General features: G+C 42.3%; 1 protein-coding gene and 1 long non-coding RNA gene across 7 annotated transcripts in view; both read left to right on the forward strand.

The window, feature by feature from the left end:
- The window catches only part of Gabra5 (gamma-aminobutyric acid type A receptor subunit alpha5), an 89,473-nt gene that overhangs the window by 24,107 nt on the left and 41,692 nt on the right, over positions 1 to 23,674 (forward strand). The window lies entirely within an intron of this gene.
- Positions 207 to 16,163, forward strand: LOC121134743. Its single transcript, XR_005871934.1, has 3 exons — positions 207 to 343; positions 15,167 to 15,213; positions 15,937 to 16,163. It is a non-coding gene; the product is annotated as an uncharacterized LOC121134743 (long non-coding RNA).

The following is a 23,674-nucleotide window of genomic DNA, read 5'->3' on the forward strand; positions in this document are numbered from 1 at the left end:
TCTTCAGCGTACACCCTGCCCTGAGTTTCGTGTTCAGACTTTCTTCCTAGGGTCCTGCACTGGAGGGATAGTGACCCCAAAGATCTGCTCATGCTCTTGGAGACTGTTGCTATGGCCAGCCTATGTCATTCCCTTCTGTTTTCTGTCTGGAACTTTCTGTCGTCACTGCATAGAATGTGAGCATGAATGCTCTCTGGACAAGCCCCTGGAGCTCAGGGTGGGGCAACCCCCTGTGGGGTGTCTCCCAGGGAGTATGCCAAGCTGTGACTGATTGTGTTTTCTAAGCAGGTCACCTGGCTACCAATGGCTGCCTTCCTCTGCACCCTCGGAACTCTTGCGCTCTGTAAGATAACGTGGTGAACACCCCCTTAGGGAGCATAGTCCCCACAATGGGCTCCCGGGTGCAGTTGTTGGTCTGTTGGACTAAAATCCACTAGGGGGAAAGAGAGGACTTACAGGTGAAGACTCACAAAGCTAGAGTCCTGCCTGTGTCAGGACACCCAGCATCTCTTCCCTTAGGGATCCCTCCATTCATGCGTAATGAAAGACCTAGGTAGGAACACTGGCGTGTTGACAGTCCAACCTTTGTGTCAGAGCGCACGGCAGGGTAGCATCTCCCAGCACTGTCTGCATCGAATGTCTCTCCACTTTGTCTCCTGCCCAGCGAGTTTTGCGGTCTGATGTTTTACTTTGAGGAAAGCATACTTAAGAAACAAACAAAAATCATTGTATTATTCTTTTTAAAAAATCTAGTAGCATATATCAGTTGTGCAAAATAATGGCGTTCATTGTGACATTTTTATACATGCATATAACGCATTTTGATCATACTCCATCACTGTCTGTTTTTATCTCTTCTAATGCAGTAAGAATACTAGTTCTAAAACTCATTTTCCTGAGAACCGGATTATAATAAATATGTATGTCAGTCCAATGCCCACTAGAGGGCAGTATTCTCACAGTTCGGCTCAAAGATGGGAACTATCCTTCCAGTGAAAGTGTAGTAACATAAGGGAATTACATGTGTTATAAATGTCTGATTTCTGGGTAATGTATCTGGAAAACATCATAAATTTACAGCTAAAAACTTTTTAACTGGTCAGTGAGGTGTACATTTGCATATATATATATATATGCAGGTGTAAACATCTGTACATAATATACCCCAGTATCGAGTTATTATGGAGCCGGGAAGATGGCTTAGTGGTAAAGGGCTTGCTCTATAAGCATGAGGGCTTTAACTCAGATTCCAGCATGCACAAAGGAAACCCAGATGTGGAGGTGTGCACCTGCAAGCCCTGTCTCACACCTAATCGCAGGTCTGGAATGCAAACGGGAGGGTCCCTGAGCTCAACTGTGACAGTCTAGCCAATCAGCGGACTCGGCCGAGAGACCCCGTCTACAGAGAGTGAAGTGGGGAGTGACTGACATTGATCTCTCACCTACACACCAACACGCACACACCCAAAACCAAACCAAATACCACCTTACGAAACAGGGGCTGTAGATCTGGCTCAGTGGTTAAGAGCTGGGTACCAGTGAATGAAGAGCTGAGCTACGGTGAGCACGTGCCTACAGGGAGCCAGTTGGGGATGGGCAGAGGAGAGCGAGGACGTGCATGCCAGGCTCCAGCAGGCAGTAGGAAGGCTCCTCTGAACCTCCGAGGGAAGATAGGAAGGAGCGTGTCACTAGCACCTGTGTGATGAGTGACCTACACATGTGTTTAAAGCAGGCTTGTTGCTAACGCATCTCAGGGGAGGACAGCCAAGTACTTCATGTTCACGTAGAGAGTGTAGACAGGAAGTAATTAAAGAAATCTGTTCCTAGAGTTGGTAGGAGTGATGATGGGAGACTCTCTGGAACAACCTTAAAATATTTACCTATCTTTTGTGCAATTCCTGGGATTAATCCAAAGCATATCCCCCATCAACTTGCTTATCATGGATAGAAAAACTGAAATAACATGAACTCTTTACAGACTCAGGAATATGAAATACCTATATAATGGAACACAATGTATTTCCGCTTCGGAATCATGTTTAAGAAACATAAAAAAGTTTCCAATGTATGTTACAATATAGAACAAATCAGAATTTAGAGAAATAAGACATTTTGAAACTGTAGGAGACTCTGTGTGTGTGTGTTGTGTGTATAAACACACTGTGTGGGAGACACAGACACACGGATACTTGTTACCATTTTGTGTTTCTAACTTTTAAAAATCAACTAAAAGATACAGCTAATGTATCTGCTAACTCGCAGTGTTTTCAGATTTTTATGTATACGAATGCCTCGCCTGCGTGAATGTCTCTGAGCCTTGTGCATGCCTGGCACACGAGGAGATCAGAAGAAGGCATCAGATCTCCCGGGCCTTGAATTACAAACAGCTGTGGGTGATGGGAATTGAACTCAGGTCCTCTGCAAGAGCAATAACAATACACCTGCACAGAACGTGACAACCTTCCTCTCCATCACTCACCCACACAATCCAGCACAACCGTTATTGACCTAGTGTCCCCTCATCGCACTGTGTATGAGAAGAAGTCACCTGGAGGCGAGTTAGAGTCTACCGGGAGAGTGTGTGTAGTTTCCATACTCAGACTAACGTGTTTCACTGCGACACTTTTATACACACATCATTGCACGCATTGACCATATTTGTCATCCAGCTCTCCTCCTAGCCCCACACGCCCACCCCGGCTTGTCTTCTTCCTCTTCTCCGATATCCCCAGTTCTGTCTTCACATCGTTCGGGTGCGCATATATGCAGTTAAATCCGTATCCAGCATATGAAAGCCAACTGGTGATATTCTGCCTTTCTCCCACGCCCTCTGCTGTTCCCCTTCCCGTGTGGAGACCTTCATCCTCCTTCATCTAGAAAACGATATATATTACTGCACATAGGGATGAACACATGCAGCGTTTGTCTCTCTAAATCTAACTGATTTTGCTCGACATGGCTGTCTTTCATTCCATTTTTCTGCAAATGGCGTAATTTCACTTCATTTCATTCTTCTTGGTGTGTATCGACAACACATTTTTGACCGATTTGTCTGTTGATGGACATCTAGACTGGCGCCGTGTCTTGGGCGGTGGGAGTAGTGCTTCAGTGAGCATGGATGGGGAAGCGTGCCTTGTTGACTTTGAATTCCCTGGGTGTGTGTTCTATTGTTGGTGCCCCAAAGGAGCTTCCCACTGACTTCCATAGTGACTGCACAAATTCACATCCTTACTAACAGTGACTAGGAGTTCATCTTTCCCTGCGTCCTGATAGATATTTCTTGTCATTTGTTTCCCTGATGGCCATCTGGGCTGGTGAGAGATGAAATTATGGTGTAGATCAAATTTGCATTTCCCTTGAGGCTGAGCACTTTCAACGTTTTTGTTTCTTCAGATACTCCGTGGCCATTTGTGTTTCTTCCTTTGAATGCTGCTTATTCAATTCATTTACTCAATTTTGTTTCTAAACTTCATTTTCATGATTTCATTACTTATCTGTATATAAGTTACAATTTGATCATCATCTCCCTTGTTATTCTCTCTTACTCACTTCTGCTTACTCCCAAGAGGCCTCTTGGTACTTCCCTGTCTGTTTTTGTTTGTGGCCCGCTGTAATTAAGGTTGCCTGCATGAGCATTAGGTGAGCTACACCAATGAGGAATATGACTCTGCCGCCTCCATCAACCATGAATTGCCTCCTAAAGGAAGAGCAGGACTTGTGAGCTTCTGCACGATCCGTGACAGAGTGTTGATGAGCCCAGTCCTCTGTCGCTGTGAGTTCGTGGGTTCAATACTGGTGTCATGTCCAGAACACAGCATTGCAAGTACTCTTTGGCTTTGGCATTGTTTCTACCTCCCCCTTCTTAGCGTTGGAGGGGGTTATATAGATGTTTGATTTAGGGTTGATCACTCCATGGTCTCAGCACTCCCATCAGTTAGGAATTTCTGCATTCCCCAATGCCCACTTCAAGAATATGCTTCTTCAATGAAGCCTAGCCATAATCTATGGATGTAAACATGAACATCCAGGAGGCAGTTTGACACTGTATCCATATAGCAGGACAGAAGTAGGTTTTCCCATAGGACCTATGACCTCCATAGTCATGGACTTTTGTCTACTTTTACAGCACCAGGCTCCCATGGAGGAGGCCTAAGATCCATTAAGAAAGTGGCTGGAGGAACCATAGCTCTCAATCCACTTTTACGCCATTGGGCACATCTTGCCTGCCCAGTTGTTATTGAAACTCATAGAGCTCATAACTAGATGAAACCGTTGATGACTTTTCTCCCCATCAAGCTACACAGCAACTTCCTGAACTAAGAAAGCTAGTTCCGAGGGAAGAAGATCACAGCTTAGCTCCAGCTTGGTTTCTCTGTATCTTGCATCTAAAGTACATGTTGCATTCAGTGGCAGTGTCTTATAGTTAAGTTCTGATGATCTCCCATCAACTGATTGATTATATGATGATGATGATGATGATGATGTTTAGCTTTTATTTAGAATTTTTCATGAGTTCTAGATGTTAGTTCCTTGACAGATGCAGATCTGGAAAAGATTTTCTCCATACTTTGACTGCCTTTCATCTTTTTGCTGCTTCTGTGGAGAAGTTTTTAATTGTACGGCCATATATATATATATATATATATATATATATATATATATATATATTTAATTCTCAGGGTGACTACCTAAGCTATTAGAGTCCTGCCCAGAAAGCTCTTGACTATTCTTTATTTTAAAATGTTTGTCCTTATGTTTTACTCCAGAAGTTCCAAAGTTTCAGGCCTTACATTGAGGTCTTGAATCCATTTTGGATTGATTTCTGTGTAAGATGGGTCTAGGTGCATTCTACATGGAGCTATCAAGTACCACCTGTTAAAGAAGCTGTGTTGTCTCTGATGCATTTTGACACCGCTGTCAAAAGTTACCTGGCTGCAGCTGTGTGTGTTTGCTTCTGGAGCCTCTATTCTACTGCATACGAAATATGCCTATTTGGGGCCGGCACCATACTACTTTTGTTTCATTGAATCTGAAGAATAATTTACAATCAGGTGTATTGCGATACCTCTAGCACTGTTCCTTATGCTCAATATTTCTTTGGCTATCAGTAGCCTTTTGTGTTTCCATAGACCAATTTTATAGTGTCTTTCTAGTTTTGTGAAGAAAGTCATTAGAATTTTAATGGGGACTGAGTCTATATCACTTTTGGTAACAGAGTGGGTGGTTTCCACTTGTGAATTTTGCCATTCCGGGAAAACATAGGGGAATGTTTCCATTCTTTAGCGTCTTCTTTAAATTTTCTTCAGTAGTTTAAAGTTTTCATTTTTTGAGGTATTTCACCTCATTGGCTAGGTTTGTTCCCGGGTATCTTATTTGTTGTTGCTATTGTGAATGTAATTCCCTTCCCTAATTTCTTCCTTCCTTCACAAGCTTATTAAGTGTACAGAAAAGATGATGAATTTTGTATGGTCATCTTGCACCTGCTACGTCACTGGAAGTGTTTATGAGACATAAGCTTTGTAGGAGGATCTTCAGTGTCTTCAAAGCAGAGCATGTCTCCTTCAGATAGAAGGGAAAATTGGTCTCTTCCTGTCATATTCATATCACTTGTTTCAATCTTTGCTCTAGCTAAGAGAAAATGGTCTGCACACTCTTCTCTCTTAAGTGATATAGACCATTTTCTCTTTCCTGATCTTAGATGGAATTGTTTTCCTTTCCCTCAGTATAATGCTGACCACAGGTTTGCAGGATGTAGCCTTTATTATAAATACGTGTTAAGATATATTTCTTCTATATCGAATTTTTTTCTTTTACTAATATTGGACTTCCTATGAGATCTTTCTACACCTGTCAAGAGGACTGTGTGATATTTTGTCCTTATGTCTACTTTTGTTCTATGTTACCTTTATTGAGTTGTATATATCAAGCAATCCTTGCATCTCTGGAGTGAAATCGACTTGGTCATGGGTGTATGTTCTTTTTAATATTTTCTTGAACTTTTTTTGCAAGGGAAATTTTCAAAATTTAAGTTCTATGTTTATTAAAACAATTGGTTTATGCTTTTCTTTATTTTCTTATTGTATCCTTATCTGCATTGAATATCAGGTGAATACTGGTTCTATAGAATGTATTTTGTAGTATTCCTTTCCTTTCTGTTTTTGGAAGAGTTGAGGATCATTGCATCGTTTTTTTGCTTGTTAGTTTGTTTAAGGTTTGGTAGAATCCATCAAGAAATCTGTCTAGTATTTAGCATTAAAAATATTTCATTTAGCCGGGCGGTGGTGGCGCACGCCTTTAATCCCAGCACTTGGGAGGCAGAGGCAGGCGGATCTCTGTGAGTTCGAGGCCAGGCTGGACCGAAAGCCCCCAAGACAATACAGAGAAACCCTGTCTCATAAAAACCAAAAAAATATTTCATTTAATACATTCATATGAACTGTTTGGATCGAATCTACTCCCAGTTCCCTAGTCTCCAACTCCTTCCCTATTCATTCACCACTTTTCCCTCCCAATTTCACATGTCCTTTCTCTTTTTTAAAATAGTACTGAGACCAATAAATGATGCCCATATGTGCACGGGTGTGGAGCTGCTTACTGGAACATAGGCCCCTCTCAGGAGACTCATTCCTTTAGAACACTGGTCCTCTCTCCTCTACCAGCCATCAGCTGTTAATAGCTCTTCAGATATATCTGGGTCTTCCTGGGCTCCTCTCGCACTGGAATTTTGGCTGGCTTGAATTTGTGCAGGTCTGGTACATACACTCCCAGCTTCTGAGAGGTTATGTGTTTAACATCCCGAGAGTTATGTATAGAAAATACTGTTAATGCTGCCATATCTACTTCCCCCAGGTCTTACAATGTTTTCACCTCTTCCATAGTCATCCCCAAGCCTTGTGAGGAGTTGGCATGATAAAGATGCTCTACTTAGAGTTGAATACTCTACAGTATATTCTTGGCACACTGACTGATTGTAGATCTGTGAGTTAATTCCTATCTATTGCAGAAAGAAGGTGTTTGGTGTTGCTGTTATTTTGTTTTTGATGAGGGTTGAGAGATTCACTAATCTATAGGTATAAAGATAAGAAATTAGAGGACTGTTAATTTCTGTGTTCACTTACCACAGTAATAATGCTAGGTACCATATGGTATCTATAACCTAGACAGCCATAGATTTTTGTCCAAGTTGATGGCACCTGGCATGGTCTAATGATGACATTAGGTAGATGACAATGATGCAAAGAACCTTAAGTAATTGGAAAGGGGTTTCTTATTCCTGTAACATTCATACCACTATTGTGTTAGTAAGTATGTCTTCCTGGGTCAGTGAGAAGGTTCAGAGCTGGGTAAGGCTGTCGTTGACTTTTCTCCTCCAGTCTTACACATAGACCCTTGGCATCATGAAAGCTAGCCAGTAAAGATGAAACTTTCAGTTCAGCACATGCTTGATTGCACTCAGGTGTGTAGTATCTTCAGTAATAGAGTCTTTCCACTCAAGTTGTAACCAAGAGCAACAGCAACAGCTTGTAAAGTTTGAGGGGTCTGCGGTACCCCACTGATGGAGAACTCAAATAAAGATAACCAATTCTGGCACTTGGCTTTTTATTTCAAAGTCTGTAGTACCTGATGATTGTTAATTGTTCTTTGTATATTCTAGATGCCAATTGTCTGTCAGATGCATAGCTGGTGAAGGTTTCCTCATTCTCTAAGCTGCCTCTTCACTTGAATGACGGCGTCCTCTGCTCTGCTGAAGCTGCTGAATTTAATTTAGTTTAGTTTACAATTGTTGATTTTCAGGTCTGCACTACTAGGGTCTTGTTTGAAAGTCCTTGTTAGTTGAAGCACAGTCTCTGTATTCTTCTCCACCAGAGTCAAGATGCTGGGTTTTATGTCTGCATGTTGAGTTGCTTGATCCATCTCGGGTTGAATGGAGAGATAAAACTCAAGATCCAGTTGCATTCTTCTACATGTATCTATATGGCTTTCCCAGCACCACTTTTTTCCAATGTATAGTTTTTAGATCTTTTCAAAATGATCAGGTTACAGAAGTATGGGTTTATATGTGGAGCCATAGTGCTATTCCATTGGCCAATGTCTGTTTTTTAATGCAAATACCATGATGCTTTTATATTATAGCCTTTTTGTTTTTGTTTTTTCGAGGCAGGGTTTCTCTGTATTGTGTTGGAGGCTGTCCTGGAACTCGCTCTGTAGATCAGGCTGGCCTCAACTCACAGAGATCCGCCTGCCTCTGCCTCCTGAGTGCTGGGATTTAAGGCATGTGCCACTATAGCCCAGATATTACAGGTCTTTTGTATAACTTGAAATCAAGAATGGTGGTAAACCCATGCAGTATTTTTATTCCTCGCTATTGTTTTGACTATTCCGGTTCTTTGGCGTTTCCATATGAAATGTAAGATGGCTGTTTTCAATTTTTCTGAATGTTAGTTAGGGTCATTATATGTATAGACTGCTCTTGATAGGATGACCATTTTTACACTATTAATTCTGACAATCCATGAACATGGAAGGTCTCTTCATTATTTGCTGTCTTCTATTTCTATCTTCCATGTTGTGAAATTTCCCTTATGTAAGTCTTCCACTTCCTTTGTTCTATTTATTCCAAGATCCTTTAAGGCTGTTGTGAATGAGATTGTTTCCTGATATCTTTCTCAGAATGTTTGTCGTTGATGCAATAGGATGGGTGTGGATTTTGTGCATTAATTTTGTCATTTTGTACAAATTGTCATCAGCTATAGAAAATTTTCTGGTAGAATATTTGGGTTTCTTTCTTTTTGTCCTATCACTTTAATCTTGTTCTCTTGTCCTATTGCTCTAGTTAATGTTTAAAGTATCATATTAAACAGGAATAGGGAAAGTGGTAACCCTGTTTACGTTCCTGAGCTTAATGGAAGTGCTTTGAGTTTTTGTTTTTCATCAAGCCAGATGTAGGATGTTGGCTTGCTGTATATTGTCTTTCTGATGTTGAGATAAGTCCATTGTTATCTGTAGTCTCTCCAGGACTTTTAGCATGCTGTAATGTTGAATTTTCTTAAAGGCCTATTCATCTAATTAGATTATTATGACACTTATGTCAATAAATCTATTCATGTGATGGTTCAATTCATTGATTTAAGCATTGTGGACCATCTCCATGTCATTGGTATGAAGCCAACTTGTTCATGGTGGATGATATTTTTTATATATTCTTGGCTTCAGCTTGCAAATGTTTTATTAAGAGTTTTTCTGTTTATGTTTCAGCAGGGATATTAGCTTATGATTCTCTTTTTTAAATTGGGTCTTTGTCTGATTTAGGTACCAGGATAATACTGACTTCTCAAGGAATTTGGAAGACTTCCTTTTTTTATGCCATCATTTGAGGAGATTAGTGTTGATTCTTCTTTGAAGAGAAAACAGAATCTTGGACTGAATTCATCTGGGCTCTTTAGCTGGGGAACTTGTTTTTTTCAAGTTGTCAACACATAGTATTAGGGAAACTGGAATATATACCAAAATAACTGCATTTAATGTAGCTCTTAAAAGTCAAGATCATATCATACTGCACTAACTTTTAAGAAGGCAGCTTTAAATTACATACATATAGATTAGCCTGTAGTTTTTAAAAATATTTCTTTAATCTCATTGTTTTTATATTTAAATTATCTGCTTCATTTTTATTTAACTTTTGAGAGTCATATGCATTTAAAAGTTCAACCATTTCTTTCAGGATTTCCAGTTTAATGAAATATACATTTTAAAATATGTTCTTATGATTTATTCATTCAATTTTGTTAGTGTCTGTTGTAATATCTTCCCTTTTATCTTTAATTTGTGAGTTCTCTCTTCCTTTTGTTAGTTAATTAGGCTAAAGGTTTGTCAATCTGGTCAAATAACTGTTTTCATTTCATTGATTTTTGTTATTGTTTCTCTTTCATTAATTCCTACCCTGAATTTCAATGTCTCTTACTCTCTATTTTTGGGAGGTGCTGTTCTTGCTTTTATAAGGATGTCGGGTGAATCATTAAGTTATTAATTTGATATATCTCAGTATTTTTCTGTAACATTTCCTATTATGACTCTCTTCATTCTTTCCTATATATTTTGTTGTTTCATGTATTCATTTTCATTCAGTTCTATAAAATTTCAAATTTCCTTTTTTGATTTTTTTTCCCTGACCCAATTATCATTCAGTAGTGGGTTGTTTAGTTCCCATGAGTTTATGAACTTTCTGTAGTTATTGCTATCCAGATTTATTCCACTGTGGTTAGATAGAATGAAGGATGATATTTCTGTTTCCTACTTTTATTAAAGTTTGCCTTTTGTCTTAATATGTGTTTAACTTCAAAGAAAATTCCATGACCTGCTGAAAACACTTTGTATTTAGTGTTTGGGTGGGATGTTCTGTAGAAGTCTGTTAGATCCAGTTGATGTCTGATATAAATTAACTCCAGAGTGTCTTTGTTTATTTTCTTGTACAGAGGACCTCTGTATAGGTGAGGCTGGAGTACTGAAGTCACCCACTATCAATATGCTGGAGTTATCTGTGCTTTTAAATCTATTAGTGCTGTTTGTATGGAATTGGGTGCACCCGTGTTTAGTGTGTACATTTTTCAGGTTGTAATAATCCCTCATTGATTACACCTTCAGTGAATACGAAATGAGCCTTCTTATCTCTTCTGATTAATTTTGGTTTGAAGTGCATTTTTTATTTTTAAGTTTAAATTTAGATTAGAAACAAGGTTGCTTCACAAGTCAGTTCCAGGTCCCTCTCCATTTCCCTCCCCTCCTCCCGTGCCCTCCCCCACCTCCCCATTATCCCCTTATTTCCCCAGGGAGGGTGAGGCCCTCCATGGGGGTGTCCATAGTCTGTCATTTCATATAGGGCAGGGCCTAGACCCTCCCCCAAGAGTTCAGGGTGAGAGTGCATCTCACATTGTTGGATGGGAGTCCAGAGACCATGTGTATACTTGGGATGGGTACTGATCTGCTGCCCAAGGTTCAATAGATTACCTAGGCCTCCTCACTGACACCCACATTCAGGGGGTCTTGATCCAGTCCCATGCTGGATTCCCAGGCATCAGCCTGGCATTCAAGAGCTAACCCTTGTCAGGTCAGCTGTTTCTGGGGTTAAACCAGCCCAGTCTTAATCCCTTTGGTCATCAGTCCTCCCTCTCTGTCACTGGCTTTCTTGAGTTCAGCTCAGTGCTTAGCCATGGGAGTCTGCCTCTTCTTGAAGTGCATCTTAGTTAGGGACTCTATCGCTGTGAAGAGACACCATGACCATGGCAACTGTTATAAAGGAAAAACATTTAATAGTGGTGCCTTACGTTTTCAGAGGTTTAGTCCTTTATCACCATGGTGCGACATGGTGGCATGTAAGCAGACATAGTGCTGGAGAAGGAACCGAGAGTCCTACATCTTGATGAGCAGGTAACAGGAAGTGAAGTAGGATACTAGGCATGGGCTAGAGCGCATATGACACCCCAAAGCACATGGCACAGTGACACACTTCCTTCAACAAGGCCATACCTATTGCAACAAAGTCACACCTCCCAATAGTGACACCCCCTATGAGCTTATGGGGGCCAATTCCACCTAAACTGCCACAAAGTATACTTTGTAAAATATTAGAATAGCCACGCATGCTGTTTCTTGGTTTCATTAACTCAGAATAATTTTTTCCCATCACTTTAACCTTAAAGTTGTGTCTGTCATTTAGGGTGAGATAAATTTCCTGGTGGTAAAAAAAAATGGATCCTGTTCTCTATTGCAGTCTGTTACTCTGTCACTTTATTGGGGTAATTGAGATTATTAATATTAAGATTTATTATTGAATGATGTCTCTTAATTCTTCTCATCTTTTTGTTTTGTGTTGTTTTCTTGGAGTTTTTTTCATTGATTCTTCTGGAACCATTAATTTAATCTTGTGCCTTTTTGGGTGTGTTTATAAAATGTATTCTTGTGCCTTTTTTGGGTGTGTTTATCCTCTTCTTCAGACTCAGGTATCTCCTCCAGTGTCCTTTACACAGATGGCTCAGTAGCCATAGTTTCTTTATTCTGTTGTTATCATGAAACTTTTTTTAAATTTTGCCTTCAATTTTAATAGTTTTGCTGAACAAATAGTCTGAGTTCATAACTGGTCTCTCAGAACTTGGAATACATACTTCAGGCTCTTATGGCTTTATGCTTTTTTGTCTAATAATCAGCTGTTACTCTGGTGATTATTAATCAGGTTAATAATCAAGTGTTATCCTGCCTTTATAAAGTGAGTTGACTTGTCTCTCTTGACGCCTTTAATACCCCTTCTTTACTCTTCATTTCTATTGTTTTAACTACAATATGTCTTGTACCTAGATGGGCATTTCTCTTTCTAACCTTGGAACAATTTCTTCTATGATTTTTATTGAAAATATTCTCTATACCATCACCATGGCATTCTTCTTCTCTGTCCATCTGAAATGCAGATCTTGGTGTGGTATCTCAGATCTCTGCCACTTCATATTCATATTTCTTTTAAAGATTATTATACACCTTTATTAAGTGAGGCATTTCCTCCTATTTCGCTTCCATTCCAGAGGAACTGATGTCTACATGATCCACTCTGCTGGTGAGGAGTTCCTCTGCAGTTTGTATTCGGCTTACTGAGCTTTTAATTTCTATCATCCTTCCAGTTTGGCTTTCCTTCAGCAAGTCTAACTATTTTCATATTGTAGGCCGACTGTCTTATTTCCTTCCATTCCCCTTCTCACGCATGATTTCACAGTGATTTGTGGAGGGTATAGGCTGTTATTATTTTTCATGATGTTTCTTATCCTGGCCTGGGATTGCAAACCCAACGTTAGTTCATTCGTTGAGTTTTTCTTTCATGTTTTAATTTGAGAAATTCAAGTCCTCCTTTTGCCTTTGGTGGTGGCTTTTACAGCGTTTGCGGGGGCGGCGCGGGGGGGGGAGCACCAGTAGGGCTGGTGTGTTGTTTCTCTGTGCGGAACTGGTGTTCAGGGCTGGAGTCTCTGGTGTCTTCCACTGAGCAGCAGGCAGGTACAGCCCTGCCAGCTGGGGTCTCTCACCTATGCCTGCAGCTTTTGTTTTGAGTTATGGAATTTGCCAACGCCTATGGGCCTTAATGAGAATCACACCTGTCCCCTCCCTGGGTCTGCAGCTTCCTCTGAAGCAAGATGTAGAGCCTCTCCTTTTTTGTGGGGGGGAGTTAGGGCGAGTGTCTTTTCACTGAAAGACTATTACCGTTTCAATCGGCTGCTTGCCATAGACCTGTTTAAATTATTTATAACCTCTCGATGAGAAGAACTAGATTTTCCATTTGTTTTTCAAGAAATGTAAGTATATGCTAATGATCCTGTAGTTAGTTTTCATTGCTGTCCGTAGTGAAAGTAATAAAATGCTTAATTTTAATAATTTGGGTCTCCTTTGTCTTTTGGTTAATTTGTTTTTGTTTTTGGCTAGTTGTTTTATTGAGTCTTTGTGTTTTACTTTTCGTCTTCATTTTATTATTCTGACTGGTCTTCATTATTTCTTACTGCCTACTGCCTTAAGTTTGGCTTACTTTTTATACTACTTTGAAGTGCATTATACATGATTTCCTTGTGATATGATTTTTGTTTTGCTTTATACCTGAAACAGGTTCTCACTGTGTATATAACACAGGTTCACACTGATGTCAACCCTGCTGACCCAGCCTTTCCACTCCTAGGATTACAGGCACAGACCCCCATCCTCTGCAGGGCACCTGATTTTTTTTTATTTTTATGAATTTTATTCAAATTAGAAACAATATTATTTTACATATCAATCCCAGTTCCTCCTCCCTTCCATCCTCGCTTGCCCCCACCGACCCCCCATCCCATCCCCCATCCACTCCTCAGGGAGGGTGAGGCCTTCCATGGGGGATCATCAAAATCTGTCAAGTCATTTGGGGCAGGGCCTAGGCCTTCCCCTGTGTATTGAGGCTAAGAGAGTATCCCTCTATGGGAAATTGGCTCCCAAGGTCCATTCATGCACTAGGAATACATCCTGATTCCAATGCCAGAGGCCCCATAGATTGCCCAGGGCTCCTAGCTGACACACATGTTCAGGGGGCCTGGTTTGATTCTATGTTGGTTTGCTAGCTGTCAGACTGAGGTCCATGAATTCCTGCTGGCTCAGGTCAGCTGTTTCTGTGGGTTGTCCCAGCGTGGACTTGACCCCTTTGCTCATCACTCCTCCCTCTCTGAAACTGGATTCCAGGAGTTTGGCTCAGTGCTTAGCTGCGAATCTTTGCTTCTGTTTCCATCAGCTACTGGATGAAGACTCTAGGATGGCATTTAAGGTAGTCATCACTCTCATTATAAGGGAAGGGAATTTAAGGTAGCCTCTCCACTATTGATTAGATTCCTAGTTGGAGTCATCCTTGTAGATCTCTGTACAATTCCCTAGTGCCAGATTTCTCTTTAAATCTATAGTGACTCCCTCTATTAATGGGGACACCAGATTTTTAGTGGAGACAGTCATAGCTATAAACTTTCCTCTTATGATTCCCTCCAATTTATCATTTTAGAAAAGTTCTCATACATAGTATTTTCATTTAAATTTAATTTTAAGAAGTTTTTAATTTCCTTTTTGATTTTTTCAATGATACACGTATCACCAAACAGTATATATATATATTACTCAATTTGTAAACAGTCTCACAGTTTCTGAAAACACACATATACCGGTACACAACACACAAACACTGAAAAAATATACAAAAGTATAAAGACACACAGACACACAAACATACACAAACACAAATCCACACAGAAAACATGCAATACTTATTGCATTCACAAACCTGATGAATGACTAGCTTCAACCAGCTTTATGAAGGTTTGAGTTTATATTCGATGAAAAAGATGTTCAAAGGGGGTATTCTAATTTCTTACATGTATATTTCTTGCTCTGGAAAAAATGAAACAGATTCTGGGTGTATTGTGAGTCCATCATCCATTCCAAGGATGTTGGGAGGGGTGGTGGCCATTGAGTCTCAGGGCGGTGATGGTCTCAGACTCATACTATCAGCCTCAGTCTCACAAGAAAATGTCCGGTCAGTCAGTTATGTCCGAATAGAAGGAACCATTTGAGATGCTCTGTGTACTGATTTACAAGAACTTATACTGTTGGTTTTGTTATGCAACAGGTGCTTCAGAAGAATTTGTGACAGCACTATGTCCATCCAGAGATAAGGTAAATAGATCAAAATGAACTATAGGCATCCATTCATCCACAAAACCTGGTAGCCCACCTGCCCGTTCTACATTAACAGATGCCCAAGACACCGATAAATAGTGTTGCTCTATTTAGACATCAGGACTGAAAATCGCTGCCACTAGGTGGTGCTGCCAGCACACACAGGGAGGGAAAAGTGGGCCAGCTTCAGGAGCTGGCTGCTGAGCAACCATCACTGTAGCCTAGATCACTGAAGAACTTTCAAGAGAAATAAGATGCTGGAATTCTGCAGAGTAACCTCCAGGAGCCCCGGCCCCCAATGGTGTGTGGCCAGACCGTGCCTGTTTCCCAGGCAGTGGCAACACCAGAGCTCTGGGCCAGGGTCAAAGGTTGCTGAAAAGTCTTTTCCTCCCTTCAGGTAGAGAAAAAAAGAAAAATGTGGCTCAAGAATTTAACTGATTAAGGATATGACTAGGGCCTCTGGTAGTTGGAAATTGACGAGCCTATGTCATGCATAGCTCTGTCTGCATTCCATCCATGCCTCCTGCGCCTGAGATGACTTATAAATGTCAGCTAAGTGATCAGAGGAATAGTAGCAATGAGATTTTGAAATTTGCCTGGAAATGGCTAGGCATGGCCCTGATGCTGATCAGGAGACATGTTAGGGTTCACCATGCATCATGTTTCTTAAAAAAAAACTTTGAGTCTCGAATTCTTTGTGTTTTTGGCTGGTTTTCCTAGATGCAGTGAAACCAATCTTCCATCAAATTTAAAAATTAAAGATGGGGCTAGAGAGATGGCTCAGTGTCTGGCAGAGAGCCCCCACGTTCAGTTCATAGCGTCCACATCGAGGAGCAGCTAACAACTTCATGTGCCCTCTGCTGCCTGCGAGAGTACTTGCACGCAAGAGCCCATACCCATGCCCCCACATATTGTAACAGAGTGAAATAAAGCCGTAAATATTTTAAAACTGAAGTTAAGTAAAGCCAGAGGTTCTGCTCTCCAGCATTATTTGCTACGTTTCAACCAGCCAGTCCCTAGATGTAAACAGTAGCTTCCACACTGGGCAGAGCATTCGAGGGAACTGATGTCCCTCCACAGAGATCCACTGGAAATTCAGGCAGATTTGAGAATCAAGCCCTGATCATGGCCATACACACCTATCACAGACAGCAGTCCCAGAGGCTTTGTGCTGGTCCTATGAGGACACGGAAGCCTAATCACTTGAGGATCAAGGGGGCGTTTCAAGGCTTTAGTGGAGTCTTACAAGTATTTGAGGAACATTAAAGCTTCGATGCTGAACTCTGTTAACATGAGAGGGTTTTCTAAAGCATTTTAAACCTGTCTGTGGTCAGTAAACCATGAATACACTCACAGGAAAATCATGCATGGCTGATTTCTATTATCGAAGCTGGGTTTTGTTTTGTTTTGTTTTGTTTTTAACCAGTTGGCTTCTCCCACAGTACCCCACACAGTGTAAGGCCAACCAGTAATGGTGGATTGTTTCTGACTGACAGCATTCAAACATAGGAAGAAAACAGGGCAAGAGGCAATGCCCTTTGGGGTGGGCATCCTGGAGTAGGCTGCCTGTTACTGGGCCCAAGAGAAGACATGACCTTGGGTAGGTAAGAGGAGGCTGATCATAGGCGTACAGAACCTTGCACCTTTGAGGTGTATGCAGGCTGGGCTGGTGAGTGAGAGCATCAACCCACCCTGGGGTTGGAGCAAGGAACCCACTGCTTTGTGGAGACAATGACCTGCAGGGTTAGCATCCCAAGGGGGCGGTTACGGGGGAAGATGCATCCAGACGAGAGGCGAAGACAGACTCCAGGGGCATGGAAAAAACGGCGCCGTGTCTGTCTGCACTTTGGGGAGCTGACAGGACTTGTTGAAGATGTGAAGCAGTCAGTGTCTCAGAGGTGTCAAAAACTAATGCTGGCTTCAAAAACGTTGGCATTCCCCAAGGTAGTGCCTGGAAGGAGGGAAGGGAGGGAAGCAGGGACATTTGGAAGCTGCCAGGCTTTCACAAGTGAGCGACGGAGATGAGTTCTCTTCTCAATTTTGCATAGGTTGTCTGTGACACAGCTAAACGAAGCTGTCTTGCAAAGGGAAAAACACATCCCAAATAGACATTTGTGTTTACTTCACAGAGAGTCTTCACTGGAAGACCTTCTCCTGGATACTGACCTGAGGGGACTGAACCCCAGCAGTATGTGTGTGTGTGTGTGTGTGTGTGTGTGTGTGTGTGTGTCATAGACCCTTTAGGTAGATGCATGTGATACGTGACAAGTGCTAGCCTTTCCCAGAAAGACCGAGCTGTGACAAATCTCGGGAGTATACCTGTGTCCACCGTATGCCATCAGCCCAAAGTAAACAATCTCTTCTGTCCAACTAGGGGAGCTAAAATGCCCAGAATACTGGAAGGCAGCCCCTGTGTTCACCTTCCTAAATCTGTGCTTTGGTGGTATGCAACCGAACTTGAGAACACGATCACCGAGGATGATTAGGGCAGGCTCTGGCTGAGGGTGAGCATATATGGATAGGCAAGCGTATGAGTGTGTGTGTATTATAGGGCACGCAGGAAAGCTAGTGTTGTGGTGTAGGAGCACTTGTGGTGCATGGTAGATGCTGTGTGTGGATGTGTGGATCTGAGTACGGGTGTGTGTGTGTTTGAGTGTGTAATGTGTGAGGCATATATTAAGCAGTCTGTGTGTACGTGTTGTATATGAGTGCTTGAAATGAGTGTAGGGCATGCCATGCACTGTTGTACACGAGTGTGTGAATAAGGAAATGCCTGTGGATGTGTGGTATGGCACGGCTGATGACCATGTGTAGATATGTATAGACTCTGTACATGTGTGTGCACACATGCGTGCCCGTGCATGCCCGTGCTCTGCGGGAATGAGCTTGCATCTCCTGAGACATATATCGTTTTAGGCTGATCTGCCTAAATAAATATAAAATAAAATACCAGTTCACTGGAACGCTGGTTTATCCGACTCTCTACCCGGTTCTTGTTGCCGCAGCCCTTCACAGGCTTTCCCGGCTCCCTGCTCCATCCACTTAGTCACATGAGAGTCTTCCCTTGAGTGTGTCTGGGGGCTGTCCGCCTGCTCAGCTGTCAGGTCCCGGTGACAGAGGGCTTGCTGTGGATACAGTTGTGAATGAAGGGAGACACCAGTGCTGAAATGAACAATGGCATGATGGGAAAGCTACCACGGTGTTCCGGACGTAGGGACCACCGTGTCCAGAAGTAATACAACCACAGGAGTCAGTATGACGTTACATTAGTGTTTCCTTGAGGGTGTTTCTGGGGAAAGATTCAAGGAATAGTCAGAAATGGGACCGAATGTGGAGATTGGAGACACCCCAGGGAGTCCCGTGTGCAGGGAAAAATTGCTTGGTTTGGCCCTTGAGGGAACCATAGACCGTAAAGGCTCCTCCTAAGCCGTGCAGGTCCTCATGCCCAACTCTTTCCCCACAGAACTCTGTGGCGTAGAGCTGCAAGAGGTCATGAGGACGGAGGGAAGCAGAATGGGGAACTCCTACTCCAGACAGCCACATGCAGGTTCTCTGAGTCTGTGTGGCCTGGTTTCTTTCGACTTTGTCAAGGCCCCCGTAATCTGCAGGCGCACGTATTATGCAACAGTACGTGCCGCTGGGAAAAGACAGCGAAACGAAAAGCTGCCTGGGAGTGATCCGTGGGTAACCTTTACTCACACGTCTCTCTGAACATTTGAACGCTTTCGCTTCCTTTTTGCGGTGCTGTGGATGGAACCTAGGGCCGTAGGTAGGCATGCTCCGCCCTGGAGTCTCCCCAGCCCTTAATACTGTTCTCCTGGCAGAGATGCTAAGGGGAGTGTTTGGAACGTACATCTCTCCCAGCAGCCGAGGTCTCATCACCAAACAGGCAGCACCAGCCCTTGTTCTCCGTTCTCAGCCATAAGATCAGGATGGCATCGGACTCTAAGTGTGACGGTGCCGGTGGGGCGCGAGAGGAACCCCCGGATTTGGCATGGCTACAAGCCTTACCTCATGTGCGTCCCTTGCCACCTGTCAGGGATGCTAGCCTAGTCAAAGGATATCTTGCTTAAACCAGGTTTCCCCTTCGTTTACTCAACTCAAATCCTTGGATCTTGTCACTGTAGGCTGCTTAAACCTGTGTCTTCCTGGGTTCTCACATCACTAGGACCATTTCTTACTCTTTCTGTACCTTTCTGCATGCTGGGTCTGGCCTCTGTGTGTGCCATTCTTCCCTACAAGATCCCTGAGCATTTATTTTTTTTTTTTCACCATCATGTAGTGAACTGATCTTTGATTTGGACTTTATCAAAGCCCCAGTTACCAGATCTGGCCACTCCTTTTTTTTTCCTTTCTAGTCTCAATACGGATTTCTCTAACCACCACTTATGTCTGAATGTGTCTAACTTCGGCTGCCACCAGCATGCTCAGAAAACAACCTAAGCTCCAGGTGATGTCCAGTGGATTGTAGGTTACTCCCCACACGTTCTCTGTAGACTCCTCTGAACAGCCTAGAGTCCCTGCCATGTCCTAGCTGCTGGCTGAGACTTACATTAACCAGCCAGTTCCATGTCTCTCGGCCTTTGCATTATTTTTTCTGCCACGGGACATGCGGCTCTCTCTTCTTTCTGCCGTCTACCGGCGGACACTCTTACTCATGGCTTGCATCCATCGACATCTGTTACCCATTTCGGTTTTGGAGAGTCTGATAACCTCTCTCAGATTCTTTCTGAACCTATATGCCTCACCAGTGGGCAAGATCATGGATTCCTTACAAAATCCTTGACATGTTTACGGCTTACAGATAGCCAGCTGACTTAACTTTTTATCCCACTCTTATTCATATCCAGGGTCTAAAACTATTCTACTTGAGTTGAAATCTCAGTCGGCCACAGCTATCTTAATTTCTACTCTATGGCTGTGATAAAATACCGTAACAAAAACTACTTTAGGGAGGAGTTTATGAAGGTTGCAGCTCTAGGTTGCAGCTGGCTATGGGTGGGAAGTCACAGCATTAGACTCGAAGCAGTGGGACCATTTTTTTGTGTAGCCGGAGTATAACATTAATGCATGCATGTGTGCTAAAGCTCAGCCCCCATCCTCCACCATTGTGCATAGCTCAGGGTCCCTGCCAAGGGAATAGTGTCACTCACAATGGGAGGGTCTTTCCTCTTCAGTTAGCATAGTCAAGGTAAATAATATCTCACAGCTTAGTAGCTCATCACCACGGTGATTTGAGATTTTTTTTACCACGCTGACAATGAACACTGACCATTATACCAACTCTCAAAGAAGTAAAGAGGATTTCTCTTTCCTAGAGTAAGGAAATAAAGAGAATTTCTGTTTCCCAGGGTGATAAACACATATGAAATACAATTCATAGCTCAGACAAGATGTGTACTTGTCCTCGTTGATCACATTGGGTGCAGGGTCTTCAAAAGAGCTCACATGTTCTCACTCTCTCTTTCTCCATCTCTCTTTCCTGACCCATGTCCCTACTATCTCCCCCCCCATTGTCCTTTCTCATTGTTTCCATTCACCCCTTTAAAGTGTTGTTTCTGTATGCATGTCAATGTCATCCTCAAAGAATCAAATAACTCAGTGGTGTCTCTGTAAAGAATGCAAAAAAGGAGCTTTGTTAATAATCCCATAAGAGCTGCACGAGTCGGACACCATTTCTCATGTGAATTAAGCTCTCACCCTTACAAAACGCTATCAGCCAATAATTGCAGTTGAACTGACTTTAGTCTATTTATTCATTGTGTCCTTTTCCGTGCCATCATTTGTCATGTCAGAAAAGCAAATAGCACCCTGGGTGAAGGGAAAATGGATTAGCTACTGTGCACTAAATTTTGTCAACCCAAAATTCTTACATTGAAGCCTAATAATCCCCTGGTGCTTCAAAATTAGACTACATTTGGAAACAGAGTCTTTAAGGAGATAATGAAAGCTAAAAATGGGGTCTTGACCAGCGAACCTTCATCCAGTCTGGCTGGTGTCCCTGTTTGAAAAGAAAAGGACGCAGCCACTCACAGAGGAAACGAATCTTGTGAAGGCACAGAAGGCTGCTGCCTATAGGCCAAATCTATGACTCCTTCTTCTTAGACTGTCAACATTCAGAGTGCCGAGAAAGCATCTGTGTTGTTATGGCAACCCCAACTGACTAATAGGAACGCCGGGGAAAAGCTGCTGCGCTGTGCCCTTGAGGAATCAGGCGGTTGTGGAGTAAGCTGCCTTCACTCCCGCCATGGTCCTTTCCATTGCTTACACAGTAGCAGAAGGACAAGCTGCCCAGTTGTTACAGCTGTAGAATCTATGTTCTTGTTGTGTTCCGTACTGGGATGGAATCCCAAGCGTCCTGCACTCCCAACTCCATATCCCCTTTACTGGTTAAAAAAGCTGAGTCAAATGCCTGCTGGCACGGTCCCTGTCACAGTCACAACACATATGTCCTTTGATGGAAACGTAGCTGGATGGTCCCTTAGGAGGTAAGACCTGGGTTGGCAGCGTAGGTTACAAGAGTGGGCCCTTGAAGGAAACATCTTGTTCCTGGACCCTCCCTCTCTGAGCCACCTGCTTCCTGGGCTGCCCTGGAGTGAAGAGCTGTTTCCTCAAACCCTTCCACCTCAGGTCCAAAGCAAAGGAGACAGCCAGCCAGCCGTGGGCCAGAAGCTCTGAAACAGTGAGCCAGGAAGAGATCTTGCCTCTTTTAAAATGGTTTTTTCCTCAGGTATTTTTTTTAACAGCAACGAAAAGTCACTAACAAGGCAAAGTACTGAACTTAATCTTTTTTAAAAAAATAAATGGCTTTACTTACTCATATATTTTAATTTTTTATAATCATTTAATTTTAGATAACATCTTAATTGTGCATAGTAACAAGGTTCTGTCTTGGATTTATACACATGCATACCACATTCACTGATGAAATATAGGCTGTCTTTATACACCCCACACCAAAGCATACCCCCTCTCAACTCCTATTAATCACTACAAAAGAAATTCACCTTTCAGAGCAGCTTCAGGTTGATAAGAGTTTAGAGAAGTGTTCAGAGATTTCCCATGCTTCTTTGACCCATGCATACACAGCCTTCTCTACCCCATTGCTGCTCAAGTGGTGCTCATATCATAGTCCCAGGACCACGGTGCATGGCAGAGTTCACACTTGGTGCTACCTGTTTTTTATGGGTTTGGACAAACAAACATGTACATATCCAATATGGCATCACATAGAAACTTCCTACCCTAGAAATCCTATATACTCATCTATTTATTCATTTCTGCCTTCCCTTGGCTCCTGACCAATTGCTTATCTTTTTATTATCTCCATAAATTTACCTTTTCTTTTAATTAATTCTTGGAAAATTCATACATTGTATTTTGACCATATCCATCCCTCCACCTCTTCCCAGATCCAACGTCCCTTTGATATCCACACAACTTTGTGTTCAAGAAAAAAAAACACAAAACAAAGCAGACAAAACCCAAACCCTCATCTACCCCAATTTGTGCTACTACTCACTGTAACATGGTGGACATATCAGGGTCCACAACCTTAATGAAAACTAATTCTTCCAATCCCAGCTGCTGTAAGTTACCAACAGCCCCTCAGCTAATGGCAAGACTTTATGCCCACCTCTCTGGTCCATGGATTTTCTCTGGCTTGAGCTTGTACAAGTCTCATGGATGATATCATAACTGGTGTGGGTTCATGTAGTCAACAGCACTGTTGTGCCAAGAAAACAATTTCCTTCACTGCCTCTGGCTCATACTGTCCATCCCCTGTTCTGTGATTATTTCTGAGCCTCAAGAAGTGTGTGCATGGCATAGATACCTCCCTTAGGCATGAGCATTCTGCAATTTCTCATTCTCTGTATTTAACCCACATGTAGGTCTCTGTACTGTCTGTCAAGTACTACATAGGAAACTTCTCTGATGAGGCTTGAGAGATACATCAATCTATTGACAGAGCAATAAATAAGTCAGTAGGAGTCAGAATAATAGTAGTAGGCTATATTCTAGGCCTAGGACCTCTCTAGACAAAATTCTTGGCCCCAACAACAGTGACACATATGGGCTCTGTGAATCCAATCAGAAAGTAGTTGGTTATTACAATGGCATTTATGCTATCATTGCACCAGTGGGTATGGTGCAATGGTTAGCTGTTATTTTAGCTCACAGCATTCACAGCTGGGTAAGACAGTATGCATAGCACCTTGCAGCAGTGGGGCAACCAGACAAAGGGATGAATCTTCCAGATCAATCCCTACTGATTTCTCCGTGTTCTTTTGCTGAAGCTACCACACACTTGAGTCATAAAACATGGAGGTTTGTCTTTTCTGAGAGTGCCAAGCATATGGAATCTATGGATATAGGCTTTCCAACATGCTTATTCCACTTAGGAATGTGCACTTGAGTTTTCTGTGGATATTTTGTGGTATGAAAGCTCATTCCTTTA

This window comes from Mesocricetus auratus, unplaced genomic scaffold, assembly GCF_017639785.1.
Source record: "Mesocricetus auratus isolate SY011 unplaced genomic scaffold, BCM_Maur_2.0 Super-Scaffold_100030, whole genome shotgun sequence".
Taxonomy (NCBI): Eukaryota; Metazoa; Chordata; class Mammalia; order Rodentia; family Cricetidae; genus Mesocricetus; species Mesocricetus auratus.